The sequence below is a fragment of the Frieseomelitta varia genome, unplaced genomic scaffold (assembly GCF_011392965.1).
Source record: "Frieseomelitta varia isolate USP_RPSP 00005682 unplaced genomic scaffold, Fvar_1.2 scaffold_934, whole genome shotgun sequence".
Lineage (NCBI taxonomy): Eukaryota > Metazoa > Arthropoda > Insecta > Hymenoptera > Apidae > Frieseomelitta > Frieseomelitta varia.
This window is the reverse complement of record NW_025110739.1, coordinates 83,327-106,015: the sequence shown is the minus strand read 5'-3', so window position 1 is coordinate 106,015 and position 22,689 is coordinate 83,327. Positions and strand designations below refer to the sequence as shown.

The window sequence follows — 22,689 nt, the reverse complement described above, 5'->3', positions numbered from 1 at the left end:
ACGAATTATTTAATATATTATTGAATTTATATAAACGGTCTTGCTTATGGTATATGAGAGACAAAGCTTTTTATTTTAATATCCTCGTCTTTCAATATCACGTTTAACTTTGAGTATCTATGTATTCAAGGTCTCTAATAAAACAGCTGTTTTATGCTTCGTGTTCAGTAACTTAAAAATCTCTATTCGCTCTATATAAATCAATATCTTGTTTCTAATTGAAAAGAAAAAGCATGTATATATCCTGTGCTAGGAATTGATACAAATTTTACACGTAATCTCACGTAGTTATAAAAATAGCCGACAACAGTGTTTCACATCACCAGATAAAAATCCCACTTGTTTATAACATACGAGGGACGAAAGATCCCTTAAATCGTAAACAACGCTCTAATCTCCCGATATCGTGCCCAACAGAAGTTTACACGCTCGAATCGAATTTTATGTTGCGAAATGATTAACAAAGAAAATTAGCCTCGATCGCGAGGAGGCGAGAAACGTCCAGGGGGAGATCGGGGTTTAAAGATTCGCCCGGTAAAAATCGCTTTGTCGGTACGCGAGCTGCCTCCCGTGTAATTGAACCAGATTTTGTTTTCGTAATTATCGCGGCCATACGATAACGACAATTGTAACGAACGGCAGGTACATAGAGATAGGCCGCGTCAGATAATCGCCAAGCAAACCGAACGGTGAACGTTAATTCAATAAGGCCGATCTCGCGGACCATATTCCGCGATAGCCTGCCTCGTATAATGAACTCGCCGCGATCTATCCACGCTCCCTTAGATAACGCGATTCAACAGAAACGAAAACAGAGAGAGAGAGAGAGAGAGATTCTGCTCTAAATTAATTATTACGAATTCAGTTCAATGGGGTGGAATTAACTCATTCTTAACCCTCATGTTCGAGAGTTGAGTATAACAAGGAGAGAGGAAAGTTTAAACAGTACTTGGAAGACACTGCTCTTTTATAAAAATATTTCGTAGATATGCTAAATATTGATATACGTACGTATATATCTTGGAATAAATAATTGTTGAGAAACAAACAGCACGCGAAAATACTATTCTTTTACGAAATAGAGTGACAAGAATGTATATGTATATTTTAAAATGAATAATTATTATCGACATTTAATTAGTTTTCTTAAAGATCAAACGACGATAGATGAAGCACACACATATATATATATATGTATATGTGACATTAGCTCAAGGCTCGAGTCACATACGCTACTAAATAGCGCGAATCATCGAATATCAAAGTCTACTTTTATCGATATTTTTCTCGATAAGAGAGCACCATGGGTATCGTTCAGCAATAAAGTCTCGTCTGAAAGTCTAAGCTTCTGAGAATTTCAGTTATTTCGGGATACAGATTACACAAAGCCATCCTCTATTTTTAGACCCACCTCTGACACAACAGAAACTCCGTAAGAGTTCGTCCTTTTAATTTCCAGCAAACTCCAAATTAATTGTCTCTATTGTCGATCCGCACGGCGGTTGATAAATTTTGGAAAAAGAAAAATTAAAATTGAACTGGAAACGAACTGGGATGGAAAAAATCGTTTCTGAAGATCGCGGCGGGGAATCAGAATCGACGGGAGGCGATAACGAAGCTCGAGTCCAAGAAGGGAGAGCCGATGCAATGGAACGAGGCCGATAGCCTCGCCGCGATATAACCGCGCTCCTTTAGGTGGCAGAAACGAGGTCTTTAGCGCGGCCGGCGGCTTAAGACGGCGCACGGCTTACTGTAAATTATCTCCGGCGTCATTATCAAAGATTGCGCGCGCGGCCAAGAATGAAAATCGAGGGAAAACCGTAGCCGGACGACGACGACGACGACGACGACGACGACGAGGCCTATTCTCCTTCACGATTCCCTTCGAAAAATTTCTTTTGCGGTCTCTTTCCATTCTCTGTTCTTCGCAAGGACGCGTCGTTTCTCTCTCTCTCTCTCTCTCTCTCTCGGCAGCGGATCTTTTTACGCGAATTTCACACGTTCCTGCGAAAATAATATTTGACTTCAACGTTACACCGTTTAGTAGTATTTAATCAATTTCGCAGTGTTTAATACTTCATACATTGTTGAATATTGGCAGTGTTCAATCATTTTTGATATTGCGGCCATTTAACACCCGGTTCTCTCTTAACGTTATAATATTCAATTGTCTATTCGTTTTTATTAATTCGTGAATCGTCGTTTAATAATTAATCGGCTTTAATACATGATAATTTGTAATGTTGTAACATTTGATGTTTGATCATTCTCAACATATTGTGATGTATATGATATTTTTGATGAATCAAGCAGTGTTATACCATACAATATTATCTCGTGTTATGTACATAGAGAGAACAGCAATTGAATATTGTAAGAACTAAATACTTTTCGATATTTTTTATATTACTTCCTTCTTCGTGTGTTCTCTTCATGTTTTAGTCCCTTTGGAATTTCCCATAAATGCGTGAAAATTCTAAAAATTCTAGTTGTGAAAAGCCAACTTCCTATTATTATTATTATTGCTATTATTGTAAAACCGCAAGGGGTAGTTACTTTCGATTAGTAACTACACGGGCGTAGCGAACCCGCGGATCCTAGCTACACACGTACTGAAAATAAGCTAACCATTCTCACTAATTATTACTGTCTATTACTATCTGTTGACACTAACTACTATCTATTGGCCATAATCGATATATGTTCTTTCACGAATTTTGGTTTTTCGATTATTTATTTATAGAAGAAATTCCCAATGCAAAAGAATATCTCGTCTTCTACAATGTGAACCAAAAAAGTTTCTTCTCGCCTATCTTTATTTTTTTTTTTTTTTTTAATAAAAAATCAAAATATACGAAAAGAACTAATTTCATTAATTTTAAATTTACCGCTAGAGCGTTGGTAAATTATGTATTTATTTTCGTAGGAAGTGATTTTTGGCCCACCCTATCTACATATAGGCATTCGATTACAATACTACACACTATTTTTCTGCTTTCTTAAACGTTAGGCAACAAATTTCAGGTGTCTAACGCAAAGGAGTCTCTCGTGTTACGTAGACACGCGTGTAAAAAGAAAGATCATGTAGACACTCAATTACAATAATTGCAACGTAAATAACAATGAGAGGCAAGTATTCGTAACATAGAAAACACGCTCGCGAAGGTTGTTCTCAGTGTGATCACTTTTTTTGCGTATTCCGATGAATATGCGTTACGTGTGTGTAATAACGCGTTAAAATGATACAAGATATTCTTGCTCGTAACAGCCACGACGATTGGCGCTGTTATTACTTCATTATTTATTGCTTTCAGACTTCTATCAGTTCGACACTAAAACGCGCGTATATATACTTCGTACGTGTTGCCTTCTCGTTCGTTTTGCGAGCTGTTTGTATCGTTCGGTTTCGCACTGTCAATTAGATTTTCTTCTATTTTTCATCGGTAAGTGGTCTGTTACGCGTAATCCGCGATATATCAAATCAATCTGCCGTGTTCGTGCGAATTTGCAACGAGAGAACGAAAAAAAAAAATAAAAAAATAAAGTGACGATGTTGAGGTTTATTTCAATCCATGATACATTGCCACTTTGATGATAGTTTACCAACCCCTCTATTAGTCGTCAAGTACTTTCGATTTACATTTTTAGACACTAGTTTACATTATTCGTAGATGTTGCTAGTCTGTTTCAAAGTATAATCGACTGTAATTTTTTTTTCTTACGGCGGAAATGAAGATTGTGAATGAGTAATTTCAGTTTTCCTTTTTTTTTTTTTCTAACGTTACTAAGAATTGCACAAAAATGTTTAGACACTCGTAAAATGGTCTGATAACTTTTAGTTTTAACTATGACCAAATTTATTATGGTTATTAAACAGATAACGCTAGAGAACTTCTCAAAATTCTCTCCTTTACAAGTAGAGTTTACAATCGTTCAGCTACACACAGGTGAGCATAGTAATTTATATCGGATTACTAAAATTTTATTTTATATCTCACATTCTTTGTGATTGGCAGCAAAATTAAGTTAAACTTGAAAAAATTCAAAGAAATTACAAAGGTTCCGTTGAAAAATATTTGTTTAATTCCAAAATTTGACGACAGCGAAGAGTTTACTTTGATACTCAAAAATCCTCCACCGAAAATGCGAGAAACATTTATTTTTCATAAGAAAAAAAGAAAAAAAAATACACGTGAAGCACATGAAAAGCTGAGAGATTCAGAGATTCTAGGATTAACGAATCGAAGGGAAAAAATTGCAAGGCAAAAAGAATTTACAGAATCGTTTCGCACGTAGTGCGAACGTAATTGGCTTTGGCTGGTGGCCGATGAAACGCGTGTGGGAGAGCTGAATTAATTAGATGGGGATCTAATTAATCATCGTGAAAGGTCAATAGCCACGTTAGCGAGAGAAACGCTCGATGGTGAGTAAAACTGGAAGATTCTTTTGTTTTCCCAGGTGCTTCGATATCGTTTGGAAAGCATTTTCGTCATTTCACGTTAGGTTTAAATAAATCTCGTGTTTCGAGGAACAGCATGACGTACAATAAGTCATGAGTCAAGATCTGATAGTTCAATGGAAAAGTTTTAAAAAAAGTATCATTAAGAATGTGGAAATAGTTGACAGTCGTAATTTAAAAAAGAATTCCACGATTTCAAACTTGATTTTGAAGTATTAGCTTTAATTTAGTTGTTGTTCAAGTAATATTCTCAGCACTTATTGTCACTGATTATGAAAGATAGATTTCATTTATTCATTGTTTAATTAATATATTAGAAAATGATTTAATGTATAAATCAAATTTTCGAACAACGAAATGACCAATATTCGTGAGTTTCTCTGGATGATAGCATTATTTCAAAAAGAAAAAAAATAAATAAATATAAATCGTATTGTTTAATATACGATTTTAGCCATGATCAACTTTTGCGTTAATTTGCAAGATTTTTGTTTCGTCTTGTTTTGCGTTTATTGCAAGATATTTGTTTATTGTTGCTCTAAAAAAAAGAAAAAAAGAAAACATGTTTTCTCGCGAACGTTGACTTTTGAAGATCCGCAGACGCAAGCGCCTGTTCTCTGTGAATATTTTCATAATCTGTTGCGCTCTTTTCCGCGAAAAGCTCGTTGCTTTTTTTTAATGGACGAGTTCAAGAGACTGAAACAATTCGAGAGAAAATGGATATTTTAATCGTACGGAATATATTTTCAGTCTCGTTGAAAGAATTTATTCGCGTTTGACGAGCGTTGGACTTTGTGTAAAAACTCTATTAGTCCTTCGATTTCCAACAGTTTATCGTCATCGTGTACGATCAAGTTTGTTGTCGAAGGAAAAGTATCGAAAACAAGAGGGAACGAAAAACATATTGAAAAATTTTTGAACAAAAGATTGATCTGAGTCGAACTTGAAGCAAATTACATGAAATTCTAATATAGTAGAAAGTTAAAGAAAGTTTAATTAAGAAAAAAAGACTAACTTTATTTCTACTATTCTTTAGTTCTGTAATGTTTTCGAATAGCTTGTTTTATAATAGTCTCGTAATTAACATTATATTAAATTTTTTACAACTTTTGCGAATATCACTCAACAATTTCAGTTACAGTTTCATCCACGTCAAAGCAACCCTGAAATAAAACTATAACTCGGTATTTTTAACAATGATACAACCTGTAAAACCTGTTCCAAGCTCTTGCAAAATAAGCATCGCCAAATTATGGAATCCACACGCTGTGTTTAACATTGCATTAACGCAAAATTTCGTTTGCAATTCCTTCCAAACAATTTACATTACCAAACTTGGATCTGCAAAAAGAAACTCCAAGGATTCGTTTGCTATTTCCCTTTGTATAATTCCGTGAATTTAAAGAACTTCAAGTACACTTGTAATTTATTTTTGTAAAAAATTATTGCTCGATTCTCAACACGTTCACTGCTACGTTTTTATATCTACAGGCATCTTAGGATTAAAATTAAAAGATTAGAATTAAAATTAACAAAGAATTTCAAATAACTAGATAATGTTGTAACACGACAAATAAAATGCTTTGGTCGTAGTTTATTGCAATGTCTCGTAAAAAGCAAAACGTGAAAGTTTCGCGCGGCAGTGAACGTGTTAATGAGTTAACAATCTTTTTGAAGACCGCTAGGTTTCTGTATAACTCGTCCCAATTGCGACTAGCCTCTCTCTATCTCTCTCTCTCGGTGTACCCCGTCGAGGAATCGTTACCGCGGTTATTGTCGACCGGAGGAGTATCAATGAATCGAAATTAAGGAGAACAATGGCGGCAGGAGGAGCGAGGATAGAGCAACCTTGACACGGCTCGCTCTTCTCCGCGATAATCAGATACTTCTAATCAACGAAGTGACGGGCGGCTCGTTGTCTTGGAAAGAATAGATCCTTGAAATTATCCGGCGTGCGGAATTCAACCAAGAAACCGCGTGCAGGAACGACGGAGGAACGTCGTGACATTGTACACGTGGCAAAAAATCGAAGTGAGAACGAACCAATCGCTTAGCGGGCCTGTCACGTTAACATTGCGAGTCATTTCGAACAACATCTCAAAACTGTCGAACGCCCTGACTGATCTCGAGTCTCGATCAATATCGAGTCTTGAAATTGAATATCCGCAAAAGAGTATCGGCAACAGGCCATGTTCGGTGTATCCAGTGTCATTGGTAGATCAAACGCGCGCCGCTTCGGCCATTTTACGCAACAACAACGCTCGTAACTTCGTCGAGAGCTCCAAGATCTAGATCTTCCAGACTTTCAACAACTCGAAACCAATGGTGACTTTCAAGACGTCTCGTCAGACCAATCAGGACGTTCAACAGTTTTTCAAGCTATCGAATGACATTCGAATCTCGAGTTTAGGTATCGGGTTACGTTCGAATCTCGAGTTCAGGTATCGGGTTACGTTCGAATCTCGAGTCCAGATATCGAGTTACGTTCGAATTCGTTCGAAACTGCGAGACACGAGGCGAGGAGGGACGTTAATAATCAGGCGACGGAATCGAGAAAATTGAAGGCGACACGTCACCTTTCACGCGAACGAGACTCGGCCACGTACGGCAGGGTCGCACGACGCCGCGATTTTCCCGATCGCCGAGCGCACGCAACCAACTCCAGGCCAACGATTTTTCTTATCGTTAGAACGCAACAAGTCTTTGGCAGCTAACGACTTCTCTTTTTTTTCCTTCTTCATCTTCTTTTTAGAACTTTGTCCCTCGTTTCGTTATTCATCTTTTTTTCTTCTTTTTATGGCTATTAGCTGTCGCGTGTAATATTCTGGAATCTCTTCGCGTCTACAGACGGAGATATCTCGACGTGTTTCTTGTTTAATGGATTTTTGTTCGAGATATAAAAATAATTATATGTATATTAAAAAAAAGGGAAGAAATTTGAAAAACATACATAGACGTGTTGATGCAGCGATAATTACTATCTGGCATAGTAACATTGGACTAGCTATAATTGAAAAAAGGGTATTAACGCGAAAGGAATCAATAATATGCGCGTATGTGTTGACCAGTTTTGTGTCATGTGAAGCATAAAGTGGTTTTTTCGAATGTATCTTGTGTTTCTAATGAAATAGTTACGAAAAGACCAGGAAGAGCTTAATCTTCAACGTACTAAATAACTATCTACTTCAGCTAATTTTTACCACATTATCTAAGCAATTTTCTTCAAAAAAAAGAAAAGAAAAAAGTATAATCCGAAAAAAATTTCTACAAACCGAGGGAAAAAATTTTTTCACCAATCTACTCTGTGGTGGCGAGTTTTATGTATATTTTCCAAGGGCACGTCCCGATTTTCCGACCTGTCCTACTTCCGTTTGTCCGCGGTTTCTCTGTCGTCAATTCACCCTCGCAGCTGCAACCCAACAATCCCAAAGGTGCATTCGATTTTTCCATAAAGCGTTGCATTTCCTATTCATTTCCTCGAAACCTTTGGATCCTTCCGTAACGACTTTAGTCCTCTCGCAAAAACATCCGCCAACGCCACTGTTTGTCCCGATACTGTCGCTTTTTACAGTCACAGTTCTACGATGAAAATCCAAATGTTCTAACTCTTCGTTCATACGATAAAGTAAAGTTGTGATTTTCAACGGTTTATGAACGATGACGTCACGTGATTATATAATAACAGTAAAATTGTGTGATTTTCAACGTGCCGAGAGCCAAAAATCTTTGCCATACTTGCTCAGTATTGCCAGATTAACCGAAGCACTTTAGAAGAACGAGAGTTTACAAGTATTTCGACATGCAATTAAAAAAAAATCCAGAAGAGAAATTACGAGGTGATGTATATTGTATAAAAAATAACGTTGACAAAGAAGCAAGCTTCATCAGAGTTTAAAAGTCTCTGAAGCGTGCACGGGGTCGGGACGTGTTGTCGACGGTTCCAGGAAACGCCGCCTTAACGCGTCCCGATTTTCCGCGAGGCGGCCCGCTAAACGGAGCCTCTCGGCAATTTGCCGGCACGCCGCACACAACTCGCCCCCCCCCCCTCTCCCCCTCCCCCTACCCCCCGAGAGTGCAATCGATTACCTTGGTCGAAACTCGCGGCCACCCGATACCGGATACAATAACCCGGCCGGCGCGATAGCAGCCAGCGGTGGCGCGCGCTCCTTTAGGTGGCAGAAACCGGGTTGCCCGTTCTCGGGACAGCCACGACTCTCTCGCGCGTCCCGGCGGCTTAAAGCGGCACACAAGTCACGTACCGGCATGGGACCACCGAGTATTATGGCGCGTCCTCTACCCTGAATCCTCCTCTCTCTCTCTCTCTCTCTCACTCGTTTCTCCAGTGTACGTACCCTCCGCGCCTTCGCTTGGTTTGTGCCACTCTCTACCATCGACCTTCTCCGTCTGTCTCTCGTATCACCCTCCCACCTCCCTCCCTCCCTCCCCCCTCCACCCCTCTTCGTCATATACATATTACGCGCGCGGTATAATGTGGGTGCCGCTTGCACAGCGAGGCGGCCCGGTGTCACGCTACGTGCTTCCTGCCCGCAGGCCATGGTGTGACAAAAGGCCTTATGTCCGCCCGCTCGTGGAACACTCGTGATCGCAATGTGTAATCAAGCTCGCATGGCCACTGTATTACCACGCGTACACCTCTACTCGTGGCCCGCGGCCATCCCGGCCGCCTCCTATATATACAGGCGCGCACACGAGCCACACGCACCCACCCAACAGAGAGAGAGAGAGAGAGAGAGAGAGAGAGAGAAAGAGTGAGCACGCAAGCAAGCACGCAAGCACGCACGCACGCACGCACGCACGCGAGTAACGCGCCGCTTTTGGCCGGCCGTTTCCCGCGCAGGACGCGACCGATCCTCCCTCCCCCTCTCCCCTTCTCCTCCTCCTCGTCTCTCTCCTTTCCACGATCGGTCTCGCAAGCCAGACGAACCGGGAGAGCGAGAGAGAGAGAGAGGAAGCCAGCGGCGCCCACTTTTCTGCTCGATTCGTCGCGCCATCGTGCCTCCTAGCTCGCAACCACCGGCCTCTGTGCGCTCTTTCGGAAACGAGCCCTCCCCCCCCCCCTCTCTCTCTCTCTCTCTCACTCCGAGGATTTTTCTTTTTTTTTTTTTTTTGTACGACTACGTCCCTACTCTTGCTCCTCGCTTTTGTTTTCCTTCCGTTCCGCTATCCGGTGGCCGGTAGTTGAGAATTCTAGACGGCGGAGCGTGATTTAAGTTCGAACGTGGCTTGGAAGGTGGATTTCGATGGTCGAAGGTGAATCGACGATGTCTGGCGGATGCGTGTTACGTTTTAACGCGTTGCACGTGGGCAGAGATTGAGCGCGTCCGACCGACGGTCGCGATTAAGAAGGTGGACAGTTTCTTTTCTTCAAAGTATGAAGAAGCCAGATTCCAAATACGCATGTCCAAAATGTGGGAACGATCTCTGAATATTTCAAACGGGCAGGAAGATAATTCTTATATCCTAGATTGAAGTTGAAAATTTATCGCAATATACAAAAGAGAAACAATTTCGAAATTCTCATCTCGCCGTGGTGTGCTTATGGTTCTCGAATCACCGAGCATGTGCTTCTCTTTCAACACGTACTAACCAGAATTTTCTCTTTCGTCGTATTTTACTAAACTTGCCAGAAATTTCCAAAATGAATCGAACATAGAATATTCAATATCTTGTGCTCGCTGCAAGACTCGAGTGCTACTTTTTATAAGAACACAAACTTCCGCAAATATATCCAACAGATGCTATCGCTACCGAAATATATGAAACATACGAAAAGCAGTTTCCAAATACTTGCAACATTCCCGAACACCGACTCCCGAATCTCACGAACCGCCATGTTCTTCTTTCAGTAAACAACAAGATATTTTGATTACAGAAAGTCAATTAACTCATTCGTCGAGGCGTGTCGAATCGAATCCCTCCCCCCTGATCATTCCCCGATCGGTGAAAAATCGTAAGAGGCCAAATTTCGGTCTGTTTTTAACGGCGAGCTCGGAGGTAGGGTGGAAAGTTAAGAGCGGAAAAGGGCAATCCTGGATCCCCTTCCTACCGGCATGCACGCTGCACTTTTGGCAGTTTCCGAGCGGTGTCGGGACGCAGTCTGCCGCGAGTAACGTGTGTTTACCTAGACTATTGATCGAAGGGGCCGAGAGATCCGTGTTCGCGGGCGAGAGGCGTGCGGCTTCTGGGAAACTTGGGGATGATAGAGGGTCGCGGGGATTTTTGTCGAGTTGTCACCGAGCTGCGGGACAGTCGCGGTAGGCGGGAGAGGGGGTGGGCGAAGAGGATGACACAGGGAGAGACAGAGAGGTCACGGATATTCGCGAGAGAGCCAACGGGACAGCGTTGAGCGTATCCACGCGTCGGGAAAACTTTTCGGAGACCTTTGGACTCGATAACTCGACGAGGTTGGCACTCCTTTTTGCGACGCGTTTCGATATTTCTGCCCGGTTTGCGATTGCGATTTTTCCGCCCCAACGGTGTTCCCTTTCCTTCCTGCCGCTCCTTTTATTTCCCACGTGATTCCGCGACTATAAACCGGACGCGCGCCGTTCGATGTTTCTTCGAGTAATTATGCGACTTTGACGACCGTTCCGAGGCAGGTTTCTTTTTTTTTTCTTTTTTTATATTCGATGGTAGTGGGATTTTTGATAGCTTCGAAAACTACGGCACTGTACTTTCTTTTGTTTTAACCCTCGAGTCTCGTTTAATTTTAAATAAGATTAATAATAATTGTATCACGTGCCGATGTCATCATTTGAATCGTTTATAGTCACTATGTTTTTAACACTGCAAATGGAAATTTATTTCAACTTCATGGCCGATACTTTCGAGTCGAGTGAATTTTCCTACATCATACTGTTTATTTTGTTTTTCGTTGAATGCAAGGTTTACATCAATACTCGAAGATTTTTTAAACTTAGGAGTTTGGAGTTTTACACTAATCATTAGCTTGTAATTTGAAATTATTTTAAAATTCTAAGACGGTATTTAATAATTGCAATCTCGTTTTCGTTTCTGACACAGTTCACTTTTTGTCGCACGTATTTTTATCTTTGGTCCCCCAATTTATTTAAAATCGAGCCACATCCGACGAAACTGCAAAATAGGACGAACCTTCCTGGAGGAAGAACACAAGAGCCGCGAAAAATGTGAGAGAGACAGAGCGAAACACTTTGAAAACGCGTAATACGACGACGCGAAACAGGCGCAAAAAAAAAAAAAAAGAAAAATATATCACGTCGAGCCTCGGATCGATCGCAATCCGAACAATGAAAATCACAAGAGTATCGTGACACCTTACCGAAAACCAACGAAGAGAAAAACACCTGTCTCGTGCGCGTGGCGCACCGAGATTTCCACACTTCTGCTGTAACTTGAGCGCAACTTTTCAAACTTCTTTAAAATTCAATCAGCAAGCAAAAGGGGGAAAAAAAAAAAAAAAAGACTCAGTTCACCACTGTAACAATCACCTATTGCTCGATCCTTGGATCACCACGAAAAATCCGTGCCGATTCTGGACGATCCCCCCTTTCTTTTTTTTTTTTTTCAAATCAACTACACACAACGTGGACGTCGAAATCCGATCGAGAATTGTTCGAAAAAAAAAAAAGTTGTCACCAAAGCACCCGTCGTTTCGTTATCTTTTTCTTTTTAATTTTAAATCACGATCTCTTGCTCCGCCACACGGTGTTCGGCGTTCCGTCCGTCACGTTTCACCGGGAACGGTTCGGATGTCTGTAACGGCACGGGAGCGCGGCGCAGAAAAGCGAAAGAGCCGTGGGGCCAGGCAGCAATTTCTGCGCCGGTCGGAATCTAATCCGCCGCGAACAACCGCCTTTCGTGATACCGGTCGTTACACACGGCCGCGCCGCAGAGAGAAAACGTCGAACGCTTTCGGTGTCCCGAGCGGCAGTAAGTTGAATTCCCAAACGGGCGGGTGTGGCGACCGTCCCGCAACGGGCACCGAAACGGATGCCGCTATCTCCTCCGACACGCCGCCGCGACTCCCGGCGTTTCTCTCTCTCTCTCTCTCTCTCACTTTCTGTCTTTCTCTTTCTCTCTCTCTCTCTCTGTCTCCCTCCCTCCCTGCCTGCCTGCCTGTCTGCCTGCCTGCCTGCCTGCCTGCCTGCCTGCCTGCTTCCACCACCGATCCCACCGAACTTCTCTTCAACTTTTCTCTCCGTCGACAAGCCTTCCACGATTTTTCTACCTTACACCGTTACTCTCTTTCTTTTTTCTTTTTTTCTCCTTTTTATTTCTCGGTCCCTTTATCTTTGTCGTCTGCCCTCTCACGCAGAGGAGAAATCCTCGCGTTCGGAAGCGAGGAGATTTGAAAGCGACGCGTTTCCTCCGTCTTTGTTACTCTTTCTTTTTTTTTTTTTTTTGGATAAATACAATTTCAGAGAACGCTCACACTGTTCACGTGATTTTCAGACTTTTGGCGAGATCTCGCAGGATCGATATACATACATATATGTTCATATATATCTGTGTGTGTGTGTGTGAAATATTTGAAACGCTCGTCCAAAATCGGCAGACGGATCCTCTCTTTCCCCCCTTTCCCCTGGTTCACTGTTCGACACGCCGCGCCGGTGTTCGGCTCGTGAAAGCGTGACACGCGCGCGACAGCGTGCCCCGTCACTGGCCGATCAAACGACACTTTCCTCGTGACACTTTTCTTCTTTCCTTTTCTTTTTCTCTCAGCACGGAAAACCGCGACGACGTTGGATCGCGGTGGAGACACGAACGAGAAAGAGACGGGACGACGTTCGCGTGGCGTGCTGTCACGCGCGACGAACGAACACCGCGGCGCGGGTCGCGTGCGAACGCTCGAAAGAAACTCGAGCACGGTGGTGGCTTGGCGGCGACGATGACGGGCGAGAAGCGAGGAGAGACGAAGGCGGGCGACCGTTCATCTCCATATTCATGGGGGGACGACGTCGAGGCGCGACGATTCCGCGAGCTTTAACGAGCCGTAAGAAAAGAGAGGAAGAAAAAAGAAAAGCGCAGTCACGCCGGGACTTGATGCATCCACGAGTTATACCGTGTCTTTTCGAATCGCGAATGTTATCGTGGCAGTGGTCGTCAGCCGACACGGGCGAAAAGGCGAAAGAAAGAAAAAAACGAAAAGGAGGCAGACGGTTCACAGACGTGCACGCGCACACATACACACACAGACACTCACGCGCTCTCACTATTTGCATTCGTCGTCGTGATCGTTGTGTCGTCGTTGTTGCGGTTGTCGTGGTCGCGGCGACGATCCCCGAGACTGGCTCTGATATAATGCGCTAGCGCGTATCTGGCCGCCGTACGCTCTGACGAAAAGGAAGAAAGAGCAAGAAAGAGAAAAAGAAACGAGAAGAAAAACGCGGCTCAGAGCGCGCGGAAGTGAGAAAGGGGGGGAAAAAAAAAAGAAAAGAAAAGAAGGAGAAAAAGAGGACGGCACACGGAGGCCGAAGAGTCGAAGACGAGAAGCAAAAAAAAGAAGCGGGACTCGCGGAACACACACTTGACTCGGCCGCGCGCGGCTACTACGGGCAACACACAACACACTATATCACCGACCTGCACGAGATCACGGTAGCCAGCGGAGTTCTCCTGAATCCTCACGTATCCCAGAGCGTGACGATCCGTGCGTGCCGCGTGTCCACGTTCCGAAAGTGTCACCTCCCTCTCCAGTCGGTCGGCTTCAGACGTGTGCACCGGCGAAGATCCGTGAAAGGAGGAAGAAGAGGCGAGAGATCGGGCAAGCCAGTTGCGGTTGGACGATGTCGGTGGCGCGCACTTCTCTCTCTCTCTCTCGCCCTCTCTTTCTGTCTGTCTGTCTGGCTTTCTCTGTTTTTCTTTTTGCCTCTCGTCTCGCACTCTCTGTCCTTTCTGTCTTTTACTCGTCTCTCTCTCTTTTTTTTCTCTTTTCTTTCACTGTACCAACAGAACGTCTCGGTTTTTCTCCCCTCTCTCTCTCTCTCTCTCTTCGGTTTTCCCACCTTTCCTTCCGAGGGACTTTTCTTCGGTTTTTCTTTTTTTCTCTTTTCTCGTTTCGTTTCGCTCCCTCGCGGAAAACCACCAGCTAGCCGCGCGCAAGTTGGACGTCGAGCGCGGCGGCAAAGAGCCGAGTATAGGAAGAGACCAGGCACGACGAGACGTGTCCGCGCGAGACGGAAAGGAAAAGGAGAGCGCGCGCGCGCCTCGTGAAAGAAAGAGGAAGAAGGAGGAGAGTAGGAGCAGATGCCGAAGGAAGAGGAGACGACGGCCGGGTGGGCGGGCGCGGGATGAGGAAAACCGAGCGACGGTGGCGGCAGACTCGGTTGACTCGGTGGCCGAGCGGTATCTCACCCGCGAAAAGCGTCCCGCGATCAGGTGACAGCGGTGGTACACACACCGGAGCTACTCGGGAGCGAGAAAGAGGGAACCGGGAACGGCGCGGCAGTGCGCGCACACGGAGCACGAGAGGAGCCGAGCGAACGAGACGGAACGAATGGCCCGTCGCGTTCCCAACGGAGACAGAAGCCCGTCGGTGTCGGCTGGTACAGTAGAGGGGGTGCTTGTGGGACGGCGGGAGGTTAAACACGCCGAACGCCAGCCAACCGACAAAGAGAGAAAGAGAGAGTGGGAGCGAACAGGAGGGAGAGAAACGATAGCCGGCGCTTGTGCGTTTCGAGTGTGACTGGCGGCGAAAAGAGAAAGAGCGCCGGGGAGATTCGGTTGGCGAACGAGGAATGGGAAGAAAGAGAGGAAGAAGAAAAGGGTGGAAAAAGAAGATGACGAAACCGGGAATGGGGAAGAAAGGAAGGGAGAGAGAAAGAAGAGAACCGACGCAAACGGAAACGCAGTGCGGTGAAGATGGAAAAGGAGGACAAAGAATGACGGTAGATCGTCCCGCCGGGAAGAAGAACAAAGAGAAAAATAACCGCGGAGCGACTTCGACGAAGACGTGGAAACGATGGTGCGGGGCGGGAGGGAGAGGGGGTGGGAAGAAAGGGAGAGACAGGAGACGAGAAACGGATATAGAGGTGGCGGGTACGCGATGCGCGACTCGCCGGGGTGGAAGAGCGTGCGCGCGCGGGCGCACACACGTTTCTCTCGAAGGGGGAAGTCGAGGGAGAGAAGGGCTCCCTGATCGCTTCTGAGTGCAAACGGTTCGGCGTGCGGTGGGACACTGGCAGGCGGGCGGCTGGCTGAAACTGCTGTGGATAGCGGGTGGCGAGTGGTGCGATACTCTACGGGACGGGACGGGACGGCCGAGAGCCGGGCCGGGACCCCCATCCACCTATATACGAAACGCACACAACCGTTCCGTTCGTTCGTTGGTTCGTTCGTCGGTCGGGTCTCCCCTCGCATGTACGTGCACACATACACACGCATACACACACGCGAAGAGAGAGCGGGAGACTCGACAGACGCGCCGTGCAGAGAGCGCGCGGCACACAGCCGCATTCTCACACGGACGATGAGTCAGGCAGGCGAGCGCAGGCTGCCAGGCAGACAGGCAGGCAGGCAAGCATTGGCAGGCAGGCAGGCAGGCAGGCGGGCAGGCAGGCGGGCGGGCAGGCGGGCAGGCAGGCAGGCAGGCAGGCAGGCAGGAGGGCAGGCAGGCAGGCGGGCAGGCAAGGCACGTTACTACGCCAACGGCACTGCCTGCCCTCGGCTCGATTCGGTCTCGATCGGGCGGCCGCGTTAGTCCGACTTTGCCATCTTCGTCGACCACCACGTTCTGTCCTTGTTGTCCTCGACTAACTCGTCTTTCGGCGCGCCTCTCTCTCTCTCTCTCTCTCTTTATCTCTCTTTTCTCTCTTCTCTCTGTCATTCTCTGTCGCTCGTTCGTTCCCTCGTTCTCTCTGGCGCTCCGTTCCGTGCCGCTATCTCTCCCTCTGCCTCTCTGCCGATTTCCCATCCCCGACCTCCTCGTCGTCGTTCTCCTCCCTCTCCTTCCTCACGCTTCAGCCGATGCTCTCTTCCGCAAGCGCGCACGATCCCGCCTCTCTTTTTCTCTACGTTTCTTCTCCTTCTCTTGGATTCTCGCCTTTTATCCTTCGTTCTTCTCTCTCTCTCTCTCTCTCTCTCTCTCGGATCGTGTGCACTCAGCTCCCTCGTTCTCTTTCTCCGAACGTCGGCTTCTCTTTGTCGCTCTGTCCTTATCTTTCTTTAAGCGTCTCTCTCTCTCTCTCTGTTCTCTCTCACTCTCATTCTTCCGCCGTCTGTCGCGTTCTCTTTCCGACCCCGCAGTTGTTCCTCGTCACGCCGTTCTCGCGTCGTCCTCTTCGTTTTCTCACTATCCTTCTCCGACCCTGTCGGTCTTCTCTCTTCTCTCTCTTGGAGATCGCGCGAGCGCCCACACTCGAGCAGTAGCATATCGTAGGTCTGCCTGCCTACCGGAGCTTTTCAGACACCGATGAACGTGCTGGAGGCCCGAAAGCACCAGACAGAGAGGGAAGGAGAGAGAGAGAGAGAAAAAAGAGCGGAAAAAAAGGAGGCTGCGAACGAGAAGAAGAGGCGAAGCGTGTAGAGTGGAGGAGAAGAGAGGAAGAGAGATAAAACGAGACGTGACCGCGGGGATGTAACGGGTGTGTATGGAACGCCAGCACGACGTCAACGTCGACGACGACGACGACCGGGTCGCCTTGTTCACGAATTTTTCGCCGCTCCAACCATTCTCGGTCTGGATGAGTTTCGGGAAGCCGGCAGCCGAGGTGGAAATTGCTTCCAGAGAAATTGGATTTCACGATAATGGCGCGAATCGGTTCCAGAGATTTCCAGGAAACCAAAACGTCGGGGAAGGAGCGGGAACTGGCGGCCCGCTTCGATTCGTCCCGTATTGCCGGCCGATTGTAAATTTCTCGATACACGCGACCGAGAAGCCCCCAGTACTACGTGAACTCCGGTTGTTCTCGTTTCGGCTCTCTGCGGATTCCTGGCAACTGTCGCAACCGCCGCCACACGGACCGCCTTTTTCCTTCGGATTTTTGTCCATGCTTTTTTGACCCATCGCCGAAGAAGAATTTCATTCCCTTATGGAAGTAGAAGTCATAATTCATTGGGTTCTTCTTGCTTCCGATGCGAATTTCCCCGAACAAATTCTATAGATTCAATAGAAAACTAATAGTACGTGTTATTTTTTTTTCAAAAATGAGACAAACTTCGTTGTTTCTTCACAATGCTTCATTTCGTCGCGAGACTCGAATATCTTATCAGTCGACTGCAGTTTTTTGTTATTTCTCTTCATTGACACTGAAGTTTGAACATTTTGTCACTTGTATCAATATTGCTTTGCAAGTACTTTTTGTCGCAGCGCGAATGATATCGATGCGAGGTTAACACTGGCTGGCTACGTTTCCCGTGTTCGCTCGTTTAAGTAGATTTACGTAATATCTTCGTCACTACTAATTGGCTGGCCCTTCAAAGCGCAGCCGGTCGCTACTACTTACTATCGCAAACAGAATTAGTGTGATTTGCGGTTGCGGATCTTTCCTTTAAACCCTCCACTCGGATGTAAAACTAACGGAGCTCGCGGCTGTGCTTCAGCCATTCTTACGACTTTGCTGCTGTTTCTTTGACGATCCAACGCCGAATAATAATTAATTAATTAATTAATTACAATTGTTGTGATCCGAATTTGGAATATTTTATGAAATGTTTCATGTCTGAGCGATTAAGTCGCGTGGAGATATTCATTAATTAAGTTTTAATTTGATTAATATTCAAAATTCTGCTATTGTGTCAAATAGAATCACGCAAGTAATCAATGAAAAAGTAATTAATATAACAAAATATTCAAGTATATGCTCTAACGTTTTCAGGTGTCGTAAATGACCGTCATTCTTTGTACTGTCAAAGAAAGTAATCAAGTACACTAGGACTAACCAACATGATCAGAACGACCAATTTTTGTTCCGATATAAAACAGTGTATTTTCAGGGACTTGAATGATCTTTCGTAAAATGCATAAACAAAAGCTCGTGTATCCTATATTGTATTATAAAGATTTTCTGTTTCTTTTACTTTAATGTCTCTGATAGAAATTTTATGCTTTACTTATCGGTGGTTCTAATGTTAAATAGTTGACGAATTGTGATAATTTACGAGTAACTTTAGATGGTACAGTATAGATGGTAATGACTTGTATCCCCAGAAATAATTCACAAGCTAACTGTGCAATTTTCAGATAAATTTATAGGCAACGCAATCAAATGATTCATTCTATATTCCTGACAATATATAAGATTTACACAAAAGTCCATAGACGTTCCTAAGTGTTCCCCTGGGTGTTGTCATCTCCAACATCTTAAAGCTCAGTCCTTCCAGGACAACGGATTAGAAAACTAGCTCCAAGATAGTCTGCCAAAACGAATCCGAATTCGTCTGCGCTCGCCGAAAGGAAACTTTCATTTGTGGCGTTTAGAAGCCAATTCCCAAGATTCGAGAGAGTCAGACTCGTCATCGTTGTTTACCATATACACCAGCGCGATTCACCGGAATCAGAGAACTAGCAGCGGTGGTCTCTCGCGCGGAAAGGGAAAGATCATTGGCGAAGATACGGTGAACAGAAGCGGAGGCTGTTGGCCGTTCGAGGGGTTTGGCTGTCGTCGGTGACAGGAAACGGAGCGGTGAGGAGAAGATCGGTCAGCGGGATGGCGCGCGCGACGCTTCCGATCGGGGGCAAGGCGGTCTCTCCTCGCAGCTATTCCAACACACAAAGTGTATTCCGCGCACAGAGAGAAGAGAGAGTGAGAGAGACCGCGGGCGCAGTCGCCGAGTCTGCCAAGTTGCCTTAATCTCGATCCCGGCTGTCTTCCCTTTCTCTCGCTCGGCAAGTCCTCGCCACTACCACCCGTTCCCGTCACTGGCAACGACAGACTTTGAGGGTGAACGAGACTCTGACTCTGAACGAGATAGAGAGTTCGAGAAACGAGAAAACGAAGCGTGCAACGGAGACGACGGGACCAGCTACCGGGCGGCTCGTAATCCGGCTAAAGAAAGAACCGTTGTGTCGAGGGAGAGAGAAAGAGAGAGAAAGAGACGAAGGGAAACGAAAGGCGACATCGCGCGCGGACGATGAAAGCGGAAAGACAGACGCACGCAGGGAGAAACGAGGGAATACCTGAGCACAAAGGCATGCTCGACATGGTGAAATAGAGGCGCACGGTGCACGGGACCAAAGCGTTACGGTATGGTGGAACACTGTGGACCCGCATCACGCGACAACGTTCGACCACGTTCGACGCATCGCTTCAAACTCCGGACCAACGGGCTCCGGACGTGAACGTTCGCGAATGGCATTCGTTTCGGGTTACGGGTGTGATTGTCAGGGCGGGATCAAATCCAGTATCTACCGTCGAATCTGAGTCAAGTTTCGTTTCATCGGTTTCGGAATACCTGCTCCACTCGAAGAGGAAAACGTCGATGAGTGCACTCGCAGCGTATTCGTTTCAGAGGATTCGAAAAAGAGACCCAATAATGGCATCGCTTGCCTCGTTTGAGGCACTAGGTTCGTTTCTTTTCAATTCTTACGCGTGTATGTATGTGTACGTACGTACAGCGAGAGGGCAGTTTAGAGTCTTGAAAAGTGAGAGTCAGACGTTTACTCGAGAATCTTTTCTCCCGAATTGCAACATTTTCTCAGTTTTTTAAATATAAGTAAATGTAATCCAAAAGGCAAAACAAATGATAAGTTTATTACCTCTTAATAATTTCTGTCCGACGATGTCATACCGACGAGTTCAAAAGAAGAAGAAAGCGACGAATTATTGTATACGGTTCGGTCATTCGTTACGGTCCGCGAACCAGTTGCCAGCGCAAGGGGCATTTAAATGTTCGAACTTGTCTGTGAGCTCGTTGGGTCCCATCTCCAGTCACCGGTACTCGAGAGCCCATTTGGAAGTAATATTTTCATTTGCGAAAATACTCGTAAAACCTAGACTCGGCTGTACCCAGATGTTGTAGAAGTTGAAGATTCCCGTGAAGCATTCCGATCGAAGGACCGAAAGAAAGAAAGGTTTCGAGCCTTATTTTACGAGGTACTCTCGGGGTCCCGTCTCTAGCCCAAGATTGTCGCCTGTATATACCCCGGTACACAGTGAAAGAGAGACAGGCCGATCCACGCCGGTGGGGGACGAAAGAGGGTTGCGTGCGGGGGACGAAAGGAAAGTCGGGCCTGGTAGATGGAACGCAGTGGGAGGGCGGTACCCCCTTAACACCGGGCACGAGGCAAAAAGGGGTCCAGCTGCGCTGCATCCTTGTCCGGGCTGGCTCCGGAGGGAGTCCGGGGATTATTAAAATGCTGGGTTCGTGGGTTGGGGAAGCTGGTTCGTTCTACTGTTACCGGGGCTACACGTATAGCCACTGCCACGACGAAACCGGTAGAGTATAGAACCTTCCTCGTCTCTTTCTCGCCACGGGCTTCGCCCGTTTTGTCATCCTTCTCTCTCGTTCTCTCTTTATCGCGGTTCCCCTCTCCCCGTTCGGCTTCGCTCTGCCCGCCTCTCCTCTTTCGACCGGCTGATTCGGTATTCAAGTTCGAGTTCGTGGTGCACGGGCCGCTGCATAAAATGTCTCCCCTCCCTCTACAATGATACCAATCAACCGGGCCGCCATCGAGCCTACCAATCAGGAAGGCTTTGACGCGCGGCGACAACGTTTTCGTTCTTTTTTTCTGTTTCTTCTTTTTTTTTTTTTTTCTTCGGGTTAATCCCGAGGAAACGGACGCGAGCCCCATTGTCAGATTGATCGTGGTCTTGCGAGACAGACAAGAAACGCGTCACTCTGCGAGATTAGAGTGGTTGAACGAATGTGGACTGATCAGCGTGCGAAGTTTATCTAGCAATAGTTCTGTAAATTGAGATATCTCCAGTCCGCGAGTTTGATAATGTCGCGATCGAACAACGATGAATCTGTTGGAAACGTCAGACGACTACTGAGTGGCTATACGAGTGGCATGGCAAGATGAAGCCTAATTATGCGCGTCCCCTGACATCGTTTAAACAACCTAGACAAGAGAATCCGACGACCCTTCGACACCTTGTATCTCCTCGTGCCACCTTACCTGTCACCGGCACAAAGAATCTGCCAAACACGTGCTCTACGTCCCTCGGGGGGACTAGTTACCTGCGAGGTTTAAGAATCCTAATACTTTGTTTAGGGCGATCCCATTGTCGAACGTTAAATGAAAGTATTAAAGAATGACTCGGTTTTAGGCCTGTACGAGAAAGAGACCTAGCCTTGGGCCACTTTTTCGGTTTGTACACATGCAAAAGCTGTTTCGTTCTTTCGTTTCCTCTCGCAAGATTATCCGACAGGTTAATTCGTTACTTATTCATAACAATTATTAATAATTACGCCAGATTTGTCAACGATCTTCTCCTTCTAAGTTTAATTTTAATTTTAATTTTTGTTAGAAATGGATTATAAATACGTTGATTTTTGAGGGCGCGTTGAATCTACGTTCGTTAGTAACGAGTGTTATACTTTGCAAAACTGAAGGAACATACTTACCCTGTTAGATGGATGTTGTTTTCCTTCGAGTAACGTTTCCAACTCGTGAAATCCTTTCGCCTCCTCGCCGATTCTTGAAGAGTAATGGCCGCTCTGCTGTCGAAAAATAAGGACGTCCGTTAGCATACGCTAAATGGAGTCATTGATAAATCATACGTGCCAGAAGCCAGAACAAATTTTCACGTTCTTCACATTGGAACACTTTATCGTTCGAGATTTCAACATCAAATGAAACCATCGGTGTCAAAGAAGATCACTGACGTCTACATACGTATCTCGAATTTCAAATATTTCAAGAAAGGCTGATAGGCACTAATTGATTTATGAATTCTTCGATGCGTGATTATTGTAGTTGTAATCAGAGTGTTCGTATTTACATGTAAATTCTCACAAGATTGATTGTATGTAAAGGACGTTGTCAGTGTTTCAAAACTAGTCCAATTTCGTCTAATAAATTGATTACGATCGACAAAATGAAAAATTTGACAAATGAATGTAGACTTCTGTATGTAGTTACAGATATTATCTATTAATTAATTGTATAATTGTATTGTTGTTTACGTGTGTCGTAATAGTAATTAACACCAAAACTTGCGCGTCTCTAAAGATTTAAATAATTTTCTTTGCGCTTCTTGCTTTTTCCCTTGCACATTTCTTCCCCAATCGTCTACAATCACCAGACTCTCGCTTATGAAAGAAAAACATTACCAGCAGTTTGCTAT

General features: G+C 45.3%; 1 protein-coding gene and 1 long non-coding RNA gene across 8 annotated transcripts in view; one reads left to right on the top strand and one right to left on the bottom strand.

The window, feature by feature from the left end:
• The window catches only part of LOC122537848 (mucin-5AC-like), a 97,380-nt gene extending 75,357 nt beyond the window's left edge, over nt 1–22,023 (bottom strand). The window contains exon 1 of one of the 4 annotated variants that reach the window (XM_043671461.1): nt 21,968–22,023. The gene's annotated coding sequence lies outside the window, so the exon portion shown is untranslated. Of the gene's footprint in view, nt 1–11,780; nt 12,955–14,044; nt 15,428–21,967 lie in introns of those variants that run through there. The other 3 variants (XM_043671459.1, XM_043671458.1, XM_043671460.1) reach the window with 3 other exon arrangements.
• Nucleotides 1–22,689, top strand: part of LOC122537849 — a 175,424-nt gene that overhangs the window by 100,747 nt on the left and 51,988 nt on the right. The window lies entirely within an intron of this gene.